The sequence below is a fragment of the Callorhinus ursinus genome, unplaced genomic scaffold, assembly GCF_003265705.2.
Source record: "Callorhinus ursinus isolate GAN/ISIS: 27379988/994484 unplaced genomic scaffold, GSC_fseal_2.0 scaffold116, whole genome shotgun sequence".
NCBI classification, from domain to species: Eukaryota; Metazoa; Chordata; class Mammalia; order Carnivora; family Otariidae; genus Callorhinus; species Callorhinus ursinus.
The window spans coordinates 181,912-190,022 of NW_027397178.1; the positions used below are offsets into that span (position 1 = coordinate 181,912).

Here is an 8,111-nt window from a genome sequence, read left to right on the forward strand (position 1 = left end):
CCAGCCTCAATTTATAAAAAAATGCTTCACCATAATAGCTACAACTTCCCTCTCTACTGGCCATTCCTCCACACTCAGTCAGCTTTATAATTGCTTCCTTCCCTCCACATCTCAAAGCCTGGCCACATTTTTCTCAAGTATGTCCCAAAGTCTGGAGACTGTGGGGTCTCTAAACTGGATTTGAGTGTTGAGGTTCCGAGGAGGACAGGTTGCATTCCCTTGAGTATCTTTGAAGACTATGTGACAGAGTCATTACCTGGCAGGACCACCTTGCAGAACCTTCTCTGCTGCCCTCTTATGTAGAGCTATGAAGTCAAGCCAAGCTCCCAGGGTGGACTCCTTTCCTTTCACTATCAAGGGACCCTACTGCACAACCCAGTTGTAACTGTACTGTCGTGTAACTGTAGCAAGTCATAAGGCACTGTATCAATAATCAAGTAAAGGTCCCATTTAACTCCCAGACAATAGTACAACCCATCTTGTCGCCTCCCTCATTATACCCAAGGCCCATTGGATTCTTTCCATTTCAAGATGTCTCCCATCATCAAAAAAAAAATGATTTTTTTAAAATTTTAAGCCCCTTGCCTTGACCCCCACATCTTTCCTCCAGCCAACCACTTCCCTACACTGCAAAATTTCTCAAAGGGTTTGTACATGTTGTCTCTACTTCCTCATCTCTCATTCTTTCTGATGTCCCCTCCAACCATGATGTCATCCTTGTTGCTGCACTGAGACTACTTTTCAAGCAGTGACCTTGACCACTCTCTTCACTTGCCCTCTAAGATAATCCTGTTTCTGATTTGTCCTACTACCTCACTAATGGTCATTCTCAGCTCCTTTGCTGGATCCTTCCCCTCATCCTAATTTCTGTCCCTATATGATATCCAGATCATTTGCTTTAATGCCGTCTATATGCTAATGACTTCCAAATTTATATGTCTAGCTTACATCTTTCTTTGATTCCAGACTCATTTATCCAACTGCATACTCCTCATGTCCACCTGGAGGTCTAGGCTTTTCAAACTTCACAGCTGTAAAAACAAATTCTTGATTACCCACCCAGACTGTTCCACTCTTTTTCTTTTAATTGTTATATTAATCACCATACATTACATCATTAGTTTTTGATGTAGTGTTCCATGATTCATTGTTTGTGCATAACACCCAGTGCTCCACGCAGAACGTGCCCTCTTTAATTTAACCCATCACCAGGCTAACCCATCCCCCCACCCCCCTCCCCTCTAGAACCTTCAGTTTGTTTTTCAGAGTCCATCATCTCTCCTGGTTCGTCTCCCCCTCCGATTTACTCCCCTTCATTCTTCCCCCCCTGCTATCTTCTTCTTTTTTTTTTTTTTGTTAACATATATTGCATTATTTGTTTCAGAGGTACAGATCTGTGATTCAACAGTCTTGCACAATTCACAGCGCTCACCATAGCACATACCCTCCCCAATGTCTATCACCCAGCCACCCCATCCCTCCCACCCCACCCCCGCTCCAGCAACCCTCAGTTTGTTTCCTGAGATTAAGAATTCCTCATATCAGGGAGGTCATATGATACATGTCTTTCTCTGATTGACTTATTTCACTCAGCATAACACCCTCCAGTTCCATCCACGTCGTTGCAAATGGCAAAATCTCATTCCTGTTATGGCTGCATAATATTCCATTGTGTATATATACGACATCTTCTTTATCCATTCATCTGTTGATGGACATCTTGGCTCTTTCCACAGTTTGGCTATTGTGGACATTGCTGCTATAAACATTGGGGTGCATGTACCCCTTCGGATCCCCACATTTGTATCTTTGGGGTAAATACCCAGTAGTACAATTGCTGGATCATATGGTAGCTCTATTTTCAACTGTTTGAGGAACCTCCATACTGTTTTCCAGAGTGGTTGCACCAGCTTGCATAAACTGTTCCACTCTTTTTTTTTTTTTTAAAGATTTATCCATTTATTTTTGAGAGAGTGAGAATGAGAGAGAGAGAGTACATGAGAGGGGGGAGAGTCAGAGGGAGAAGCAGACTCCCTGCTGAGCAGGGAGTCTGATGCGGGACACTATCCCGGGACTCCAGGATCATGACCGGAGCCAAAGGCAGTCGCTTAACTAACTGAGCCACCCAGGCGCCCTAAACTGTTCCACTCTTAAGGGTCTCATCTCAGTAAAGGAAAAATTTTTGGCCTGCTGTATTAGGCAGGCCAAAAATTTAGGAGCAATTCCTGATTCTTCTCTTTTTATCACACTCAGTTCCCAATAAACTAGCAAGTCCTATCTGCTCCATCTCCAAAATATCTCCAGAATCTGACCTATTCTTACCACCTTCATCACTACCACTGGCAGAAGCCCAAACTAACTTTTGGCCTTGTCTACTGCAGTTAGTCCCCTATCTGATCTCCCTACTTCCATTTTTGCCCCATACAAGTGATTTTTTAAAAAATATTTCATTTATTGGGGTGCCTGGGTGGCTCAGTCGGTTAAGCGACTGCCTTCGGCTCAGGTCATGATCCCAGGGTCCTGGGATCGAGCCCCGCATCGGGCTCCCTGCTCAGCACAGAGCCTGCTTCTCCCTTTCCCTCTGTCTGCCCCTCTGCCTACCTGTGCTCTCTGTCAAGTAAATAAATAAATAATATTAAAAAAATATTTCATTTATTTATTTGAGAGAGAGAGCATGAGCTGAGAGGAGGGGCAGACAGAGAGGGAGAAGCAGGCTCCTCACTGAGCAGGGAGCCCAACCTGCACTGAAGGCAGATGCTTAACTGACTGAGCCACCCAGGCACCCCTTAATGGTCATTGATTTTCTACAAAGTAGGCAGTGAGGATTTTGTTTTTGTTTTTTAAGGTAAACCAGTTAAAAATCCTTTCGGTAGACTTCATGCTCAAAATAAAACCCAAACTTCTTACTGTGCCCTACAACACCTGCTTACATCTTCAACCTTACTTCCCACAATTTCTGTTGTTCACTCCACTTTAATACCATGGCCTTTTTGATGCTCCTAAATTCTAAGTCTCTTTGGACCTTTATGCTAGTTGTACTTTCTGCTTCTACACTCTTCCCTAATCATTGCATTGCTCACTCCCTCATTTATCCAGGCCTCTGGTCAAATGCCAGCTCCTCAGGAACGCCTTCCCTGCACTAACCCACTTGAAGTATCTCGCCCCTTTATTACTTTCTTTTTAAAAAAAAAATAACCTTCTGAGTTTATTTTACATATCATAAAATTCACCCATTTCAAGGGTACAATTCAATGCCTTTAATAAGTCATTTTAGGGGCGCCTGGGTGGCTCAGATGGTTAAGCGTCTGCCTTCGGCTCAGGTCATGATCCCAGGGTCCTGGGATCGAGTCCTGAGTCGGGCTCCCTGCTCCTTGGGAGCCTGCTTCTCCCTCTGCCTCTCTCTCTCTCTCTCTCTCTCTCTCTCTGTCTTTCATGAATAAATAAATAAAATCTTTAAAAAAAATCATTTTAGTAACTCAGTGATGCACCCATCACCATAAATCAGTTCTGGAACATTTTCACCCCCTAAATAACATCCCTTATGCCCATTTCATTTCCATTTTCACCTTGAGCCCCAGGAAACCACTATCTACTTTCTGTCTCTACAAGTCTGTCTTTTCTGGACATTTCATATAAATAGAATCATAGAATACATGTTCTTTTGTATCTGAATTATTTTACTCAGTAGGTTCTTGAGGTTCATCCATGACATGACAGTGTTTGTAGTTTGTTTCTTTTTCTAGCTGAATAGTATTCCATTGTATGGATATATATATTTTGTTCACCATTTGTTTCATTTTTTGGTTATTGTAACTAATGTTGCTGTGAACATTTGTGTGTAAGTCTTTGTGTGGATGCAGTTTTTTTTTTAAACGTTTTATCTTATTTTATTTAAAGATTTCATTTATTTATTTGACACAGAGAGAGACTGCGAGAGAGGGAACACAAGCAGGGGGAGTGGGAGAGGGAGAAGCAGGCTTCCCACTGAGCAGGGAGCCCGATGCGGGGCTCAATCCCAGGACCCTGGGATCATGACCTGAGCCAAAGGCAGATGCTTAATGACTGAGCCACTCAGGCCCCCCCTATTTCTCCCTCTCCCTCTCCCTCTGCCTCTGCCCCCCATTTGTGCCCAAGAGTCAGATGCTTAACCGACAGAGCCACCCAGGCACCCCAATTCCTACTAATCTTTTATTGTAAAATCATTAGCAGGAGCTCAGATAGAAATAGTCCAAAATAAAATAGGAAAATGGAAGGCTAAGGCCAAAATCAAATAGCCAACAGACAAAATGGCATAAAAAACATGAATAACAGGGCGCCTGGGTGGCTCAGTTGGTTAAGCGACTGCCTTTGGCTCAGGTCATGATCCTGGAGTCCCGGGATCGAGTCCCGCATCGGGCTCCCTGCTCGGCAGGGAGTCTGCTTCTCCCTCTGACCCTCTTCCCTCCCGTGCTCTCTATCTCTCATTCTCTCTCTCTCAAATAAATAAATAAAATCTTTAAAAAAAACCATGAATAACAGAGAAGACAAAGAAAAAAGAAAAAGAGATTGGCAGTTGAGACAGTAAGCTTCCTATAATGAAAAAACTCAGAATGGAAGTGAATATGAAAACCAAATGGAAGGGGTGGGGGAGATCTTTGACCTAAATACCAGGGAATAAGGATTCATTCCAAACAATATCAAATCTAATTGAGCCCAAAACTAAAAATCTGGCAAAAAGGTTAAGGACTGGAAATTTTCCATTTTCATTAAAGTCCAAATCTACAATAACAGAAACACCAGGCAGAGAGCCAGTGTTTGTTCAAAAGATATCCTTTAGAAACACAAAGTAGTTATGAAAAGCAGATGCCGGTTTACAAAGAAAAAAGGAATGCAAATCTAAGCCAAATCAGATTTAGACAGAGGACACAGCACAGAAAGAACAGTTCTGCTCTCCCCCACCTTCTTGTTTTAAAGGGATGTCAGGTGGTGTTATCTCTAGCTCCTAATGGCAATCAACAAATGGACTGGGCAGTGGCTAAAGAACATCAAGGCCATATTCTTCGTTTGCTTCTAAAAAACTTGAGGTGACAGATGTGTATCCTTGACAGAGCCAACCTAAGTCATCAAGAAAGCACACTAATATACGATGCAAAACGTCTCCAAGACATAAAAGAAAATAACAATCTCTCTCTCTGACAAATAAATAAAATCCTAAGGGAAAAAAAAAGAAAATAGCAAGATGCAGGACAACACATATAACGCATTAACTTCCATGAATAATAAGAGGCAAAATAAGAACATGTATTTGCATTTTTTTTTTAATAAATCCTGGAAGAATGCACAAGAAACTATTGAGTGGTTACCAGTGAGGTGGGGAAGGAAAGACAAGACAGATGGACAGGATGCGAGGGAAACTTCACTGTATGCATCTTATGGTGCTTAAGTATTTAACTATGTGCTCAAAGTTTTAATCTAAAAAAAGTGAAAACCACTAATTTGACTTAAGTTTATATTTTCATTTCTAAATTGCTTGTACTTTTGCCTTTACATTTTATTTTATAACAGTGTATTCTTTTAAGCACTACAAAAGACCAACCTGATTAAAAATTAAATAATGCCACCAAGATGGTATTGTATTCAGCTAGCTTGGGGTGAAAGTGTTTCTACCATCAAAACAGCCCTTTCTGCTTCCAGTTTGGCTTCTATCCATCAAAACAGTAGCATGATTTTCACCCATCAGTCCCTACTTAAAAAGCTTCAATGGCTGGCCATTTTGCCTAAAAGTTTTCACCCCTCAGCCTGGGATCAGATCCTTGAACAATCTAGCCCAGTCCCACCCTATCTCCCACGGCTCCCATTCAAGATTTCTTTAATCTTGCCATTTTGTTCTGTTCAGTGATCAAACATTCCTCAATTTGCCTGCATGGAGTGTCTTCCGCTGTATCCCCTTTACCTATTTTTCCTGTGAGGCCTAACTCGAGTCTCACCACCCCTTCCCACTCCCCATCCCCTGCTGGTTCTCTTTGAATCCCTGTAGCACATTTTATCACTGGCACTTAGCATATGCTACTTTTCACACATTATTCCTTTTTCAAAAATGTTCCAAATGGTGACAACATAGGAAAAGACTAAAAGCAGGTGTAGAGGGCACAACTGATTCACCTTTTCTTTTATGCATGTATCCTGTCTCCCATTTAGATTGGAAGCCCTTTGTCTTTTTACTAATTTACTTTATGGTTTTTAGGACAATACAAAGTACATGATTTTTTTTTAAAGATTTTATTTATTTATTTGAAAGACAGAATGAGAGAGAGAGAGAGAGAGCACATGAGAGCGGGGAGGGTCAGAGGGAGAAGCAGACTCCCTGCCGAGCGGGGAGCCCGATGCGGGACTCGATCCCGGGACTCCAGGATCATGACCTGAGCCGAAGGCAGTCGCTAAACCAACTGAGCCACCTGGGTGCCCCAAAGTACATGATTAATAAACATTACTGGTATTGATAAAGATGACCATGATAAGGCCAGGGCAGAAAGCCTGCCTTGAAGTGTATGTTTGACACCTATCCTGAGATCCAAGAAAATCCAATTTGGCAGGGGGGGAACCTGGGTGGCTCATTCTGTTAAGCATCTGCCTCCGGCTCAGGTCATGATCCCAGGGTCCTGGGATTCCTGGTTTCGAGCCCTGTGTCTGCGAGCCCCGTGTCTGCATCAGGCTCCTTGCTCAGCAGGGAGTCTGCTTCTCCCTCTCCCTCTGCCCCGCACCCACTTCTGCTCTCTCAAATAAATAAATAAATAAATAAATAAATAAATAAATAAATAATTTTTTTTAATCCATTTTGCAGGCCCCTCTAGGGAGCAATAGTCTCATCACAGGCTGTTTTCAAGAATTACCCTTCTCTGGGTGCTCTTCCCAGACCTGTCTCCCTTGACTTGCTTTTATTTTCTTGCTCACCTAAACTGATACATTCAGTTTGAGTTGAGTTGGTTGGCATTTTGAAGATACTTGAAAAAGGCAGTGTATCTGTGCAATGGAATATTACTTGGTTATAAAAAGAAGCAAAGTACTGATACACGCTACAACTTGGATGAACCTTGAAAACATGCTAAGGGAAAGAAGTCAGATACAAAGTCCACATATTCCATATACGATTCCCTTCATATAAAGGTCCAAAATACTTCTATCTATAGAACAGAAAGTAGATTAGTGGTTGCTTGGGGCTAGGGAGTGTTGGGGGCAGAGTTACTAAAAGGTACAAGGTTTCCTTTTGAGTTGATGAAAATATTCTAAAATTTACTGTGGGGATGATTACACTTACCTGTGAAAATACTGAAAGCCATTGAATTATTTACTTTTTTTTTGAATTATTTACTTTAAATAGATAGATGTTATTGTATGGAAATTATCTCAATAAAGCTGCTTTTATTCTTAAGATGTTATTTATTTGAGAGACGGGGGCGGGCGGCAGAGGGAGAGGGAGAAGCAGGCTCCCCGCTGAGCAGGGAGCCTGATAGGAGGGGGTGGTCTCGATCCCAGGACTGGGATTATGATCGGAGCCCAAGGCAGACACTTAACCAACAGAGCCACCCAGGTGCCCCAATAAAGCTGCTTTTAAAAAAGAAACTGAGGTCCAGGTCGAAAATGGCGGCGGCGTCTGTGTCCCGGCTGTCTGGGCTGCTAGGTCGGTCCGGGGCACAGCTGGGGCGGTCCATGTCGAGTGGCGCCCACTACGAGGAGGGCTCAGCTCACATTGTGGAAGGCTCTCACCTACTTCGTAGCGCTCCCTGGCGTGGGTGCTGAATGTCTTCCTGAAGTCGCGTCACGGAGAGCAGGAGAGACCCGAGTTCGTCGCCTACCCCCATCTCCGCATCAGGTCCAAGCCCTTTCCCGGAGGAGATGGTAATCATACTCTATTCCATAACTCTCACGTGAATCCACTTCCAACCGACTATGCAGATGAATAGAGAGAACCTGGACCACCACCCAGTGGGGACCACAGCACTGCTTTGGACCATGACTCTGCACATGGACCACAAGTCTATGGGACCTTAGGCTCACCTTCCTTACTTGTACCAAATGATGACCAGTATACTCATCTTCCATCCCTTTGCTTATGGCAGGAGATGGCTTAAATA

General features: G+C 43.0%; 1 pseudogene; it reads left to right on the top strand.

Annotated features, from left to right (window-relative positions):
• The first annotated feature begins 7,612 nt into the window (after window positions 1-7,612).
• Window positions 7,613-7,974, top strand: LOC112833086 (cytochrome c oxidase subunit 6A1, mitochondrial pseudogene; annotated as a pseudogene).
• The last annotated feature ends 137 nt before the right edge of the window (window positions 7,975-8,111 follow it).